The sequence below is a fragment of the Amphimedon queenslandica genome, unplaced genomic scaffold (genome assembly GCF_000090795.2).
Source record: "Amphimedon queenslandica unplaced genomic scaffold, v1.1 AMPQUscaffold_13518, whole genome shotgun sequence".
Lineage (NCBI taxonomy): Eukaryota > Metazoa > Porifera > Demospongiae > Haplosclerida > Niphatidae > Amphimedon > Amphimedon queenslandica.
The window spans coordinates 47809-54518 of record NW_003546246.1 but is presented as its reverse complement, the minus strand read 5'-3'; the positions used below and the strand labels follow the sequence as shown (position 1 = coordinate 54518).

Here is a 6710-nt window from a genome sequence, read left to right as displayed (position 1 = left end):
TCCTTAGACCATATTTCTCCCAATTAATTAGTTGAGGTTCTCTCCTTGAACTAGAAACAGCTTCTTCTCTGCTACCTGTACATCACTCAGACAGTCCAGATTATCTATCAGTATAGTCAAAAGACACACTGTCAGTCAGTCAGTCAATAATACTCTTACCCATTGAAGGGATCAGGTAATTAAATTGTAGTCCAATGGAACTAGTCTCTTTGATAGGTTGCTTGAGGACCCTCTCTTGTCTTTCCTTCACTAGTCTGGCTATAAACAACTCCTTTTCTTTAAGGTCTATAAATTAATAGAATATTAATAATTATCATTGATTGATGATGATACACTAACCAGTAATGATCTGTTTCTCATTCTGTGATTGTTCCTCTACTTGTGATGACAGTTTGGCTATAACTTTGTCTTTCTCAGAAATGTTAGTTTTAAGATTTTGATTGTCATCTACACAATAAACATATTCTCTCATCTAATACATGCTGTGTGTATAGTTAACTAACCAATAATGATCTGTTTCTCCTTGAGAAATTGTTCCTCCTTCTCTTCCAATAGTTCGGCAACTTTGAGTTTCAGTTTCTGATAATCTTCTAAATTAATAGAATATTCTCTCATGTATTATTATGTACTGTTGATACACTAACCAGTAACAATCAGTTTCTTCTCTTCAATATCAGCAGCTTCAGCTTTAAGCTTCTCATAACTTCCTATATTATTAGTAAAAATACAAAGATAGAAATAAAATGATATTTGTTGCTTATACAAATTTGCACTGCATGTACAGTAGCCCATAAATACATGTACTATGATTATTGCTAATGATACCATATATGGTAAGTAGAGCTCACTCTACATCAATCTCATTATTTCTAATGCATGGACAATTTGACCTAAATTGAGTACAGGATACTATTTTCATACTCAACATTGTCTAATCCACTAGTATTATAATGTAAACAATGTACACATAAACAACAGTACAACACAATAGTACCTAATTCAACAGTTGATTTATCTTTTTCTGCTTGCTCAAGGAGAGTGGTAGCATCATCAAGTTGCTGAGTAAGTGTTGCCTTTTCTTGAAGAAGCTGTTGCTGCTCTTTGTCTCGATCTTGCTGTATCTGCTCCTTCTCATTTATCTCTCTTTGAAGCTGTTCCTCATAGAACTCTCTTTCTCTTTGTAATTGCAGACGATTTTGAAATATTTGAAGCTGTTTTTCGGTTCCTAAATTCTTCCAATCACTCAGTATCCTTCTTCTTAGTTGATCTTGATACTGGTCCAGAGGTATTACACTAGTAGACCAATCATTATCACTAGTATATCCTATACAGTAACAAAATAGTGGAGAATAAGAAATACACAAATTAATTACAGTTAGTTACTATGGTAACCTTATTATTGATGGATTCATGTTTAATCATTGTATGTGTGACCTCTGTCAGTTTACACAGTTAACCACATGAACATATTATTGTATATAAATACACTGATAATAATATTTCATTCACTCTAGCTCCTATTAATATCAGTGTTTCTGTATCTGCAGTCATTATATTTCACTATCGTACATAGCAGGAATGAATTGGTAATAATTAGTATCATAGGTATAGTTACGTCAAATGCTCTCATTAAATATTCATCATAAGAATTACTTACTTTATTGTAATATTATCATTACTAATTATCATTACATATTCAATACACATTGTATCTACTACTGTCTACATGTACTTACTGAGTTCAATAACTGCTGTATCAGCGTATGGTAGTCTTCCTCCAAACTCAATTATCCAGTTAGTAGTTGGGGTCACACTCCACACTGAGACAGAATGCCTGTATCTGTTAGTGACATTGTCTGGTAGATTAGTCTATAAAATTAAATTGATAATAATTAATTTGTGTATGACAGATTAATTGATTTGATATCTGGTTAATAAACACACAATAACTAACTCACAGTTTTATAGTCTGCACAGTGTGTTTTATGTAACACAAAGATCACATAATAAAATTAATAATACACAATATATTAATAGACAAGTATACACAACTGAGTGTGTTATTATATCATGTGAGTCCTCAATTAAGAACTTACTAAGTGTCTGCATGTACACACATACACATACACATACTAATGACACACTAACACACATACATGTACATCTATACATGCATACACATATAAAGCTACATGTAAAGCATGCATAATTGCTCACACACATACACACACATGTACATGTTACATGTACACATGATGTACGTGTTAGTACACACATACACATATTAAAACATATGCACACATACACACAAATACATGTATGTACATACACAATGTATGCAATGTATATAAAATACAATTTATTTTAATTCCAGCATTCACACTCTATCAATTGTGAATCTATCTTTACACACACACAGACAGACACATGTATATTAACACATATTTAGGTAAAGAAACAAACAAAACACAAAAACACACAAACACACATTCACACTAAAAACAGACACACACACACATACTGAATACCAGCATTATTCATCAGTAGTTTTCACTGAGTATCATAATATGTACATGTACATTACAAACCTCATGAGTTACAAATTTAGTTAATCACTTTATGTTTTGTTATCAAGCATCATAATATAATACTTACCAGTTCTTTCCATTTTCTTTTGTTAATGTCCAGTAACCATACATCATAGGCATATGATCCACACACCACTAGTAAGTGTGGTCCTGAACTGGTGGTAATCAGTACACTGGAATGACCATATCTTCCCTCAGGCCATTGTACTGATCCTCCAGGATTAGGTAATTCTAATATATCCTAAGAGAATAATAAATTAAAGTTTAATTGTAAATCCACAATTTGTGGTCAAATAAATCATGTAATCAAAGCCCATCCTACAGTATTAACTCACCACTGATGTCTTAGTGAAACTTATCATATACAGTTTATTACTGACTCCATTATCAGTATCACCTCCAAACATTACCGCAGTGTTATTAGTAACTGGTGTTAGAGTGAAGTCACAAAGAGGAGGTGGTCTGTCTCCAGTAACAACAGGAGATATCCATTGATCTAATAATAATGTACAAACATTCATGTACACTTACTTACCACATACACACACATACATTATACACATTCATCATACATATGTATGTGTATATGTGTGTACATTATTATTTATACATACACATCATGCATAGACACACATCACTATCACATAATACACACACACACACACACACACACACACACACATACAGATAGACTCATGCCATGACACACACCATCACACACACCAAGCCTGTACACATCACTGGCGGATCCAGAAAAATTAAAAGGGGGGTTCCATTTCACTTAAGTAGGTGTGGCTCATTAATTTTAATTAAAAATTTGGGTGTGGCTCATCAATTTTAATTAATAAAATGGAGGAAAAGTGCTGCAAACTGACTGCAAAGAATCCAAAGATACTGCAAAAAGACAACTTCTTCTGCCAAAGAGGGGGTTCCATGGAACCCATGGAACCCCCCTAGATCCGCCACTACACATGAAGGAGAGGTCCAGGGGGTCTCCTTCTTTGAAGATTACTAATCTATTCTGGTACATTTCAGTTATGATTGTTAATGAATAATTATATAAAACTCATGGAACATTGTATGTGGGTAATTTGTGACTCATGTGATACAGAAATTTATTTAAAATGATAATAAATAACATGAACCTACACACACACACACACTCATGTCACATTAGCTTATGTATAGATACATGTACATATACAAACATCACACACACAGATACATGATAATACTCACACACACATAACATGCACATTATAGATACACGTCACATACACACGTCATACATTCATAAATTCTCACATACATTATATGCACTATCATACACAGACACATCATAATGTATGTATTAGTACACATACACACACGTCACATATAGACACACGTCACCATCACACACAAACACATGACACACAGAGACACACTAACAAACACACTTAATTATTAACAATCTGTTTTATATACATTAATATAAATTATTCAGTTTGAAATACTCATCAACTATTGTGTATCAATGATGAGAATTACTGACCTGATGAAATCCTGTAATAATGTATCTCATTACATCTCAAATCACCATAAGAATTATTATACTGAGCGTTAGGTTGCTTAGGTGTAGAAGATGATCCCAGTCCTCCAATTATTACGAGATAGTGTTCACTGTCAAAATGAACTGATATTATTTCACAGTGGCCCTTCATCATTGGACCATGATCAGAACTAGAAGGAGATAGTTCCCTCCACTTGAATGAATCCACATTAAAACAATATAAGCTGTTTTTATAACCACCAACACCATGTCCACCGAAATAATATATGTCCTTCCCAATAGCGACTGATGTATACCCATAGGTACCTGGTGGTGGGGTACCAGTAGTAGGTTCCTGGTCCCAAGCACCAGTTGGTAAGTGATACACCTCCATCACATCATAGTCTACTCCAGACCCGCGCCCACCCCACATATATAGGTAGTCTCCTACCTTTACTGTGGAGTGTCCCCATCTCTCCACTGGTTGATAGTCTATAGAGAACAAGAGGTACGCAGTAACAGAGTAACAGTAATATAGTGATGAGTTAGAATAAGGACAGGATACAGAGGAGTAAAGTAAGTGAGAGAGTAAGAGAGACAAAGAATGAATGAAAGAGATACAAAGAGAAGAGAATAGTGGCCCTCACTTTTAGATGCCATTCTTGCAAAATACCAGCCCCACCCAAACTATGCAACATAAGACCACACCCATTTTTTTCCAAAATTCATAAAATGAGTTGTGGTGCCAGTAGAAAGTCTCCTGCTGGTTCTACTAGACTCAAACCAAATCCCAACTTCTTCAACTCTCCTAGTCAAAGTGATGGGGTAGGTAAGGAGGGGACTGTACCAGAATCCTTATTGAAACAAGTTCGTAAAACGGTTCACTGAACCTGTCAAACAGCCTGGGGTAGGAGGCCGTTGTGTGAGACCATATATATTAGAGATATTAGTTTCATTTACTCTATTATCTATGGTGAGACTTGTAACATGTTTTTTTAATTCACCAAAAATGATTTTTTGATTTTCATTTTTATGACGCATTAATGAACATGTGGATGTATGAAAGTTAGTGGGTGAATGTGTATAATTACAGGGGCATTATTGTTATTCCTCCTAAACTGTGGAGACTCAATATTGATCCTCCTGATGGTAGTACTGCTTCATTTGATGTTGATGAGAGATGGTGGGACCAGGTCGAACTGACTAGACTGGATCTATCATCTAACGAAATCAAACAAATATCTGAAGATATTGAAAACTTTAATTCATTGTCAGCACTTGAGGTGAGAATGAAAATATAAGATTTTTAATATCATTATAATACATGTTTAGTGTACATGTATGTATGAATTAAATTGTAATAGCATGGTATACTGCATGCTTTGAGACAACTCCCTTGAATGTTGTAGATTTGTTTATAGTACAGTTTGTTGTTTATTTTTGTATAAAGACTCATAATTATGTTTACATGTTGTGTGTTATTGTTATTATAGGTCCAGTACAATGAGTTAACATGTCTACCTAATAATGTGATCAAACTGGATAAACTATCTAAAATATTTGCAAGGTAAATATTGTATCCACTCTCTACCATATGTACATGTATATCTCTCTCCATGCATGCATGTACTTATCTGTCGGGTATTGAATTTTATAAATTAACAAAAATCGTTTTAATTTTGCTTTTTGGCTGATAAGGACATCAGAGAGAGAGAGAGAGAGAGAGAGAGAGGGAGGGATCTCAGCTTTTATTTCATGTGCTCCTCCTATTAGCTATACTGCATGGACAGTATTTCCTCAATTTGTCTTCATAACATTGTGCATTAATTGATACATGTACATGTACATGCGTATTTATAGTCATTTTCAGTTAATAATACATGTACATGTACTGCATGTTTTTTGTTTTTCTTGCTTTTAGCTGCTTCATTGTAGTTAACTTATTAATTTTCTAACTTGGTTCGTACACTTTACTAATCCATGATAGCTGTACCTAAGCAGTGGCACACACAATTTGAAGGAAAAGTGATAGAAAAACAGGAAACATTTCCTATCACCATGTACATATGTATTTCTCTCTCCATTTTCTCATTTCTTTACTTGTTTCTTTTCTTTCTTCCCTTTCTTCTTTCTATTTTTCTTCCCTCCTTTTCCCTCCTCCCCCTCATTCTATTCCTTTCCTTCTTTCCTTTCTTTATGTATATCTCTCCCTCCCTCTCTTTCTATTATAGTCTCTCCTATATGTTAGGAAGGTTTGAGTCTCTTCATTATCTTCTCTTTGATGTTCTCCTCTTAATTAAATGAATGAGAGCTGACATCCTCCGGAAAGGAACAGTATTGGTCCTCTAGTATCTCTTGTATTGAAGAACAAGAGACCACATGTGACGGCCAACCTCTCCCTCGTCCCTCAAGATCCCCTCGTGACCATACAAGTGAGAGATCATGTGACTTTTGATGATAGTCATGTGATGTTGTGTAGGTAAGGATGAGGAGTGGGTGGAGTGAGGGGAAGTGTGGTGAGAAAGGAAGTTGTGATGATGAAAGCTATGCTACCTCCTGAGTAAGAATATTAATGTGTCTTTTAATAAATA

The 6710-nt window shown here is 34.5% G+C and overlaps 1 long non-coding RNA gene across 3 annotated transcripts; it reads left to right on the top strand.

Moving 5' to 3' along the window:
• Positions 1-4843: 4843 nt before the first annotated feature.
• On the top strand, positions 4844-6703 carry LOC109583302 (uncharacterized). 3 transcript variants are annotated; one of them, XR_002185455.1, is made up of 4 exons: positions 4844-5092; positions 5213-5402; positions 5613-5686; positions 6351-6598. It is a non-coding gene; the product is annotated as an uncharacterized LOC109583302 (long non-coding RNA). The 3 variants fall into 3 exon arrangements; XR_002185454.1 differs by lacking the exon at positions 4844-5092 and adding an exon at positions 6599-6703 and having other exon boundaries at positions 5099-5402; positions 6351-6551; XR_002185453.1 differs by lacking the exon at positions 4844-5092 and having other exon boundaries at positions 5101-5402.
• Positions 6704-6710: the final 7 nt, after the last annotated feature.